General features: G+C 38.7%; 1 long non-coding RNA gene across 3 annotated transcripts; it reads right to left on the reverse strand.

Annotated features, from left to right (window-relative positions):
- Positions 1 to 6,580: 6,580 nt before the first annotated feature.
- LOC307046906 lies at positions 6,581 to 9,201 on the reverse strand. 3 transcript variants are annotated; one of them, XR_013810286.1, is made up of 3 exons: positions 9,039 to 9,201; positions 7,150 to 8,648; positions 6,581 to 6,712 (listed from the first exon to the last, which is right to left on the reverse strand). It is a non-coding gene; the product is annotated as an uncharacterized lncRNA (long non-coding RNA). The 3 variants fall into 3 exon arrangements; XR_013810287.1 differs by lacking the exon at positions 6,581 to 6,712 and having other exon boundaries at positions 6,727 to 8,487; positions 8,588 to 8,648; XR_013810288.1 differs by lacking the exon at positions 6,581 to 6,712 and having other exon boundaries at positions 6,727 to 7,761; positions 7,941 to 8,648.
- Between the last annotated feature and the right edge of the window lie 1,304 nt (positions 9,202 to 10,505).

Consider the following 10,505-nt stretch of genomic DNA (forward strand, 5'->3'; position numbering starts at 1 on the left):
GGCATGAAGTTCATTGTGTGACTAATTCTCCAACTTTGAATTTCAGATTTCCAAGTTGTTGGGGAGTGGCCAGATTTAGCCAACGGCTCAAAAGTACAGTAAGTATCCTTCACGTCTCCAAATAAGTCAAAGATTAAATGAGTAGGATTTGTCAGTTAAGGCGAATACAGGTGAATAGGGTATTTATTTTTACTTAAAGATATCAGCAAGACATTTCTCCAGTTAATTATTTGCAATAAGGCAATTGTTTTTTGTATTACAAGTTTTCTGAAATAGTTTGTTTAAATATACAAATGATGAAATATGTGCATATTTTAACATTTTTCAAGAACACTTTTCTGAATATTGGATAAAGCCAGGTTCAAAATTCTTTTTTTTTTTTGTTTTTAGGTATAAAATGTTATATAATTCAGGCTATGAATGATGTATGAAAAAACCCTTCTGTAAAAGCCTTCAGAATATTGATAGGAATATAACTGGAAAGTTTGGTGTATGTAAGTGTACATTAAAGCATGGAGACATGTCACAGTAGATACACTACATACTGATATACACCTGAACATCAGCAGGAGAGGACTCTTTAAAGTAGAGACACTACATACTGATATACACCTGAACATCAGCAGGAGAGGACTCTTTAAAGTAGAGACACTACATACTGATATACACCTTTACATCAAGGTATGTAGTTGTATTAAATGGTGTAGTTTGGGCACTGCTCTGTAGTGATCTCAGTGTGTTATGTACTGGGTTTATGGATATGGGTTAACTAGTGTTTGGTTTTAGATTGATATTTTTATCTGTGATAGATGAATAACAGATCAGTACACTTTCTCTCTCTCTCTCTTGACCACCTACATTCCCATACACTGAATAAAATAAAAACATAGTGTTAGGGAATAAATCCCATATATGTTTACCTTTCGCCCTCTGAGTTATCTCCCATAAGGAGGGGCTGCCCTAGTATTTTGTTGTTGTTCCCAGCTGTTTAGTCTACCCAGTAAGGAATGTTGATTACTCTCAAGCAAACCTGTTAAAGGGTTTTGCAGGAGAGAGGAATCTTCAAATGTGATGGTGGCATCTCAACCGTGTGGTCAAACCGTGGCCCTGTGACATGTCTTGTGAATTCTCCGGCCGAAGCTCGTAATAAACCATCAGTGTTTGCCATCAAAGCTCCAGCTCTCCTCGTGTCTCCTTTTGAGTCGGTGACTCACCTGCACTTGCAACAGAAGTTTCCCCCACACGTAGCATATTTTCTGCCATGAGATATGAGCTGTATTGATAGAATGTATATATCTTGGACTGTGTATATACACACAGAGGTTATGTTTGTTTCTATGATAGATATATCCACAGTAATGACATTTACATGTCTAATATGTGATATATGTAATCGTAAAGCGCTTTGAGCACCTGTAAAAGCGCTCTAAATAAAAAATGTAATCCATTATTATTATTATTATTATATATCTTGTTTTTTTCTTTTCTTTTAGAAGTCCCCTGGATTCAACACATATAATGACATGAAAAAATACAGCAGCACTCCAGTCGCACATAATATAATTACTATTACAATATTGCTAATTTTGTGGCTGTGAAATGTTATTTAAGGTTGCTTTGAAAAGTTCTTTGCTTTAATTAGTTATTAATTGAATTGCTCTCATTACAGTCTCGAACAACCAAATTACAGTCTCGAACAACCAAATTGCAACAACACCCTCAGGAATGCTTCAAACGACACCAAATTGCAGAGAAGGAACAACATGCTAAAAGAGAACATGCCATGAATTTGGTAAAGCGTGCACAACTGGTTCAGCAATTGGCAGACATGGGTATAAGTATAACAGATCATCTGACAGAAATTGCTCTCCGCGCCCATCCTCTTGTAATCATGTAGATGAATTGGAGCTCAATTGCAAACTTAGTAATATTGGCTATACTTTGTGCTTATGTCTTTCAATGCAATACAGCTTCAAACTTGCTGCATGTTTACTACTTTAGAAAAGTACTGTGCAGATGTGTAACCTAACTGAAATATCTGCTGTTTCTTATCTTGCTGACTTAGACGATAGTAAGAGTAAGGCAATGAGGAGTCAATTTCTTGGTTTCTGGGCCTGTTGTATAATGGGGCCCTGCCAGCCATTGGAAAACATGAATGCAACTAATATGATGTAGGTGTGTTGGTATGGATATGGAAGAGTGGTATCAGCTGAGAAATGATTGTGTGTGTGAATGTATTTACAATGTGTGTGTACAGAGTCATTAATATACAGTAGATTTGGTTTACAGCTATTAACAGTTTTCACCTCATATCTCTTTCTCTCTCTGTCTCTTTTTCTCTCACTCCCTCATTCCCAAACTCATACACAGACTCGTACATATTACAGGGATGCAAATGTTTGACCTCTCAGAAAAATTTGCAGTTTTTAATACAGGATAGGTCATTTTCGTGATCCATGTAGATCTGCAATACAAATATTTATGGGGGTGGGCGGGGGGTTTCTGGGACCCGGAGTAATCGGCGGCCGCTAGCTGTTGTGTGCCATGATGACGCGCATGGTGTTATGTTTTTATATATTATAATGAAGCGTGAGTCTTCCTGTCTGTCGGCTGAACTCTGCTGCTCCGCGATGACCGTCTAACTTCAGCAGCTACATTACCTACGGTTGTGTTTGTGAATAGTAACTGTAAAAGTAGAAGTACTCTGATATTGTACTTGAGTAAAAGTAGAAAAGTATTCTCATCAAAATATAGTGAAAGTAGCGACAGTAAAAGTAGTCATTGTGCAGATTGGTCCATTTCAGAATAATATATATGATATGTTTTATAATGATTGATCATGAAAGTGTTCTCAAAGCTGGTAAAGGTGCAGCTAGTCTGAATGACTTTGTATACTAAAGGGTAGCTTGTGGATTTACTCCAGGTGGAACTAAAGTCTGATTTAACACTTGGTTATATTTCACATCTTTTCATCCACATCTAGAGTAACTAAAGGTATTAAATACATGTAGTGGAGGAAAAGTGCACCATTTACCTTTACATTTTAGAGGAGTAGAAGTAGCAACACATTGAAATACTTAAGTAAAGTTCAAGTATCTAAGAATGTTACCCAAGTACAGTACTTGAGTTTATGAACTTAGTTACTTTACACCACTGGCTATAAAGATAGAAAGACTAAGCCTTGCACAGAGGCATCAAAATACATTTTCAAAATGTTCAACAGTGCTGCCAAAATTAGAAACTGACTGCTACACAATTAAAATAAATGCTTTTATATATTTCTATTAGATGTGACTCTATGGCGTTTGCGTTATTATTACCACTGCTACTTTAGTTGTTCTGACTGCTAAAAATCCTCTGTTATTCCTCATTTCAAAGCCGATATTCCATGGGGTCGGGGGCTCGGATCCTTGTCACCTTTTTCATACCTGATGAGTTTGCATCCCTGATATTAAACCTCCTTATACCTTGTATGTGTGTGAGTGATTGTGTGTGAGAATGAGACAGGAGTAAGTGTGCTCTCATGGCATTTTGTTTTTCATTTGTGCTGTTTCATGTGTCTTTGAGGTAAAGATATGTATGATCTTGACCTAATTCAAAACATTGAGGTCAAGCTGGGTCAAGATCATAAATATGTTTACCTCAAAGACACATGAAACAGCACAAATGAAAAAGAAATGCCATGAAAGCACACTTACTCCTGTCTCATTCTCACACACATACAAGGTATAAGGAGGTCTAATATGTACAAGTGTGTGTATGAGTTTGGGAATGAGGGAGTGAGAGAAAAAGAGAGAGAGAAAGAGATATGAGGTGAAAACTCCAAATTGCTGTAAACCATATCTACTGTATATTGTTGTCTCTGTACACACACACTGTACATGCAGACACACACACACACACACATTTCTCAGCTGACACCACTCTCCCACATCCGTACCAACACACCTACATCATATTAGTTGCATACATGTATTCCAATGGCTGGCAGGGCCCCATTATACAACAGGCCCAGAAACCAAGAAATTACAAGCATGTAATTCAATGGTAAAATGTTACCCCCGGTGATATACAGTAAAAAGGACAAATTGAACAATTTTCCTCTAAAATAAAACCCTGACATTACAAAATGCATGAAAAAGGGCTGTTCTCAGGACTCATAATCATGTATTTTTGAACTGTATGTTGTTTTTTATATTATGCTCATATTTGAGCTTCATTGTCTTTTGATGCCTCTGATCACTGTGACCCCAATTTGTATGCAGATGATTAAAGAAAAGTTGAATGTAATGAATAAACTGTGAATAGGGACATGATTAGTCTAAGAATGACACAAACTGACAGGTTTTTATATCCACATTTACGTTTTTTTTGGATAGTTACGTTTCATGTCTGTCAGATTAAGTATGAAATTCATTTGTATCATTGTATGGGACTCTTGTGAAGGAAACACTTGTTTTATTTAGATCAGGGGTCTCAAACCTTTTTTAGGATGAGAGCTACTTTCAAAAAATAAAACAAGTCGATAGCTACTTTTACTCCTCTTTTTCTTTGCTTTTGTGCAGTGTATCTATTTAGCACATTTTAACATTATTATATGCTTATCTAAAACCCAATTTAATTATTTTAACCTGCTTTATTTGGGGGTGGACCTCACACCCTCTTGGGGGGTCCGGGGCATGCACCCCCGGGAAGATTTGTTTTTAAATGTTGAATTTAAATGCATCAATCTGGTGCACTTTGAGCACAAAATGAATTTATGGATACAGCTCTCAACACTCAGAGGAAAGGGAGCTGTATACTTTTCAATAATCCAAACATCTTTAGAATTTGATCACAACCAATAACAAATCATTTAAATGTGTTTATTCTTATCTTATGTTACCTTGTTAGCAGTCTTTCTTTTTATTTATGCATATTTTACTAATCACTCCCCTTTTAAACGTTGTTGTTGTTTTTTGTTGTTTTGTTTCTTTCCATTCACCGTCAAGTGGGAAATATGTTTTTTTTGTTGTTTCTCTTATTATCCTAAGATACTGTTATGTATCTTTGGATAAAATCATCGGCTTAATGTAATGTTATGTTTGGCTGTGAAAAATAAATATGAAGGACAGACCATCTATTTCAATTTCTCTTCTTTTTATTTAGAAAGGGGCAGGTAATAAAATATGTATTTCTTCTCCCTGCTCCTTTTCACTCAATGGTGTGTTTTGTTGGCAATTATTGTACATTGGGTTTTGGGTACCATGAGCGGAACAAATAAAAATGAAATAGTACACATTGGAATGATTTCTTACTTTATTTTGTACAACTATGAAATAGATAAAGGTGTGCTCTCTCTAGCTCTCTCTCTCTCCTTCGCTCACAGAGGCTGTGTGCTCCTCCGTGGCGATGACGGCTTACGTTAACAAATTATAATAAACATATTTGTAAAGTGGGGAGACGCAAACGGGATTTCGAAAAGTAGGTGGGACATGTCCCCAGTGGAAATTACGCCATGCGTATGTGTGTGTCAGGTGCAATAAATATATATGCAAGTTGCAACACACACAGTAAAACTCTGCCCCTCATGTGTTGTATAGGCTGCACCAGCGTCATATAGATAGAAGAGTTACGACAGCGGAAGTCCAAAAACGGTTATCGTCACGTGGTTCATGCAGACGAGGATCGTTCCCCGGAAGTTCATGGCGGGCAATGTGAATGCATTGATAACAGGAGATAGAACTACGATTTTTGGTAATTATTAGTGAATAAAGGTTTTGATTTGCAATATTTATACAACAAATCGATGTTTGTATGTATTTAGATCAATATGTTTTAAAAAATAAAATATAATTTGCTAATATTAAGTGATAATATTAGGATTAGTGTGAACAACTAGTTTACATTTTAGGCTAACAGTGCCTTGGTTAAAGAGCCTGTTGCTGTTTATAGCTTTGAATTCTTTAAAACCAATATTATATTTTTAAACTTGTATGGTAGTCAGGAGCATCACTTTCTAATGTTTATTGATATATTTAGAGGGAGGGGATCTAAAGGAATGCTTCAAAATTCAGATTAGATTAATTTCTTCCATTTTCTTAAATTCATGGTAGTTTCAGTAATCCCATGGTAATTGAGGACACAAGTTATCTAAATGACTAATGTCATCTTTATGGGTTTCAGAAAGGACAGGAGACCGAAAGGTGACTATCAAAGGACTAGCAGCAGCAGCAGCAGCATGATGATGATGATGTTAAATGTGTTGTTTTAGGAACATCCATTGCAAATACATGGAATTCAATAAACATTGAATAGCATATCATGCAGTTTGTCTGTGCCTTTTCCTCCGTGTTGTCCTGGTTTGCTGTGCTGCCTCCTAGTCGCCACCATGGTTTGCTGTGCTGCCTGGGGATGCTCAAATCGCTCAGAGAAAGGAGTACGAATGTACGGCTTCCCCACTGACACAGAGCGCAGGAAAAAATGGCTGGCTCAAGTCAGCAAGAGCAATTTCATGACCAACAGCAAAAAAATATGTGAGGTACTTATATACAAACACTGCATTTGCACTTTTTCACAAAACGAAAACCACACCATTGGGAAAGCTTAATGTTTTGTTTAATACAAAAAAACAGGGAAAGGCTTGAAAAACACAGAGTTGAGACTCAGGGTGCAGGGTGAGGGTATCAGTGCAGGTATTCAGGCTCCATTGAATCCCCCTCTGGTTCTTGTGCTGAAAGAGGGAGTAACAGACAGGAGAAAGGGTTATACACACCTATATAGCACACCTATTGGATGGGAAATTGCCTTGGGGAGATAAGGTGTGGTCTTTGTTCCCAACTGAAGTTATGGAACTTTATTATTTGTGAGTTTAACAAAGTATGATAAATGGCATCAGTAACAGATGTGATATGAATTTCTATAAAGTTGTCTCACATTCTTGGTCATATTTTATATACAGTATATAATGAGTATAACATGTCCAGTAAGTATAAAGTGTTTCCTAATACTGTGTATTCAACCACTATGGAATATGTATGTGGGCAGACAAAAGTGAGTTGTTCTGTGTGTGAAGTAACCTCAAGTCACTCCGCAGGCACATTTTGATGCAGAACAGTTTGTCAAGACAAAAAAGGGCAAGACTAGGCTGAGAGCAGAGGCTATACCCACCATCTTCGTGCATCGCCCTGTGGTCAAAAAGAGAAGGGCCCCTGCACCACGATTCACCCCGGGACCTGTATCTACAAAGCCCATAGCTCATGATCACAGCTATAGTGTGAAAGGTGACACAGGTATAATAAGTATGAACTCTTAGTAACAAAAGTCATATTTCTTATTTTTAAGTGGTACAATATTTTAAATGTTCGAAAATCTACAGTGCCATGTCTTCTACTTACATTAGTCTCAAAGATTGAGGGAAGAAGGGATGAGGAGACTGAGAGAAAGGAAAGTGAGGGTGAAGAAAGAGAGGAAATGGCTAGTGAGGAGAGACAGGGAGGGTGGACACCACCCACTCAGCCAGCAGCCAGTCAGCACACGAGGGAACCAGCAGCCAGTCAGCATACGAGGGAACCAGCAGCCAGTCAGCATACGAGGGAACCAGCAGCCAGTCAGCATACGAGGGAACCAGCAGCCAGTCAGCATACAAGGGAACCAGCAGCCAGTCAGCATACAAGGGAACCAGCAGCCAGTCAGCATACAAGGGAACCAGCAGCCAGTCAGCATACAAGGGAACCAGCAGCCAGTAAGCATAGGAGGGAACCAGCAGCCAGTCAAACAGATCTATTAAAAAAATTAAAGAGAAAATTAAAGAGCCAAGAAGGAATCATCAAAAAAGTAAAGTCTGAACTAAGAAAAATCAGGAAGGAAAATGCAGCTCTCAAGAAAACAATGAAAATTAGGGACAACAAATATAAGAAAACGTTTTCAAAAGACCAACTTAAGGCATTAGGCAGACTCACCACAAAGGGGATGAAATGCAGCAATGAGACAATTAAGAAGGCTTTACAAATTTGCTTTGCGTTCGGACCAACGGGTTACAAAACTCTGCAGGAATTGCAGATTCCCCTTCCAGGAATAAGGACACTGCAAAGAAGGATGCAATGTGTTAAGTTTGAGCCTGGTGTGTAACAGCTAACATCACTGCCCCTCCACCTGCCAACATCACTGCCCTCCACCTGCCAACATCACTGCCCTCCACCTGCCAGCACCCAGCCAGAGGAGCGCAAACAACAAAAACAAGCAAGGTGTCCCGTCATGTACCTGGAAGTTTGGGTTGGCAAAATGGAGTAGGCCTAAGAGAGGGACTTGAAAAACCTTGGTGGCTCTCTACTCATGTTGTTACAGCTCTGAAGTTTTTTTTGTTGCCATTTCCACATCTTTAGAAAATATGAAATAAATGAAGTGAAATCAACCTCTTCTCTGGAGATCAAACTTTGATTTCTCTGTCTTGTGAGTTTGCAGTCTTGCAGTTTTGCTCCTCCACCTGTAACATCACTGCCCCTCCACCTGCAGTACAGTAGGTTACTAACAAGATTACTTATATAATACAGTGATAGAATACATGTTTAGTATGCTTACTTATATAAAACAGTAGTATTAAACTTACCTTGTGTTTTCACTCTCACTTAAGTCCCTCTCCCTTTGCCATCAATCCAAAATCAGCTGAGCTGCAACATTATACAGACAGGTAATAATCAACATAATCACAAGGACACAATATGGCTCTGCTAAAAACACTCACTCTTACACGCACCAAAGTTATATTTGTCTAATATTTAACTCCCTCCCCCCCCGCATACAATCCCGTTTAGAAGCCCCTCTTCTCTAATTCAATAACGTTGGACGAAATGACATTAAGAGAACGGAATTTACAATTAAAAGGCTGTTCAACGTGTGTTGCTAACTTGATCCGGTATCCTAGCTTTATCTGCTATCTGTAAACGTTCCCTAAATCTACTAATTTAGGGATAATCCACTGACATCCTTTAATACACATGTTAATTTGAATCAGATGTACTGATAATATGCGCAATATAAATCTTTAAACTTCTTCTTACCTTTAAAAGTCCGTCACGAACGGTCTATTATGCTGCAACTCTACAGCTCTGCTAGCCTTGGCGCTAACTTCCGGGGAACGATTGAGAGGCTCCACGATCCGCCATTGCTGTAAAAAAGTGGTCCATTGGAGTGAACGGAGATGACGTAACTCTCAGTCTATACGGCGCTGGGCTGCACGACTAGGCTGTTCAATGGGGCTGATGTGTTGATTCTGCCAGAAGGAAAGGTCTAACTCTTTATGATGTTGTGAGGTGCTGCTCCACATTGCATTTCTTCCCGACTGCAACGCTGGTCCCGCAAATCAAGTAAATACGTGATTGGTCGATATTCATTGTGGGGGAAGGAAGGGCGTTAGAAAGATATAGAGTAGTAGTAAGTAGATAGTTTGATATGATTGAGGTTTCGTTTAGGTTAGCTAATTTTAATTACATTTCCTTTTCTTTGGTGTATTTTCTACATTTTGGATTTGCTTGGCGAGCTACTTATTAAGGGCTTGGTCCACGCCCATATTTTGAATCATCTCTGTGGTTTTTACATTTTGCTAATATATTTGAGTTTACATTATGTTCATGTATTTGAGCTGTATCAGTTTAGCTTGATAGAGTTAAACAGTTGTCAGGATCTATTTGAGAACAGTGTGAAAGGATGAATTTCTTACCCACTTTACATGTCCTCCTTACTAAATTTAGATTAACAAAATACATACATGCTTCTGATTACATTACATGTCAGTCGTTAGACACTTTTATCCAAAGCGACTTACATGCTCAATACTGTGGACAATCCCCACAGGTGCAGTTTGGGGTAAAGTGTCTCAGGGACACAACGACATGCTGATTGCAGTGGGGTTTGAACCTGTGACCCCCTGTTCCAAACACCAATGCACAACCCACTACACCACACGCCTCCCACTGCACCCCTGCTGATAATGACATTTAATGACTCGTGTCCCCAATGGGAAAGTGTGGTACCCAAAAGTCACTTTTATCAGTTTGTGTATTTGTGTATATCTGGAGTCCCCCAAAAGGACATTTAAATGATTTGTCCCCAATCTGAAGGTTTAATTCTGGTTGGACAAAAGTTATTTTAAACTAAAATCTCAAGTGATTTTGATAATGTTGGCACTCCCAGTAATACTTTCTACTTACCAGCATCTCTCTAACCCCTTCAGAAAGTGGTGTCCCCTAAGGGGGGGTGTAAAGATGTGTGTCCCCAATTGTGACTTAAGTGTGTATGTGTGTGTGTGTGTGTGTGGGGGGGGGGTGTGTGTGTGTGTGTGTGTGTGTGTGTGTGTGTGTGTTTTGTGAGTTATGTGATGCACTTGTTAAACGGTGGTATAGTGCGCAGCGTGCATAATTATTAATATACATCCATGCTTGTATGCTGCTTACCGTTGTTGATGGTTGAGAGGAATCCGAGCTGCTGGCAGAGGATGCCTTGGCGTTGGTGATCCGCACCATCTTGGT

This window comes from Notothenia rossii (genome assembly GCF_949606895.1).
Source record: "Notothenia rossii genome assembly, chromosome: 7".
Classification (NCBI taxonomy): Eukaryota; Metazoa; Chordata; class Actinopteri; order Perciformes; family Nototheniidae; genus Notothenia; species Notothenia rossii.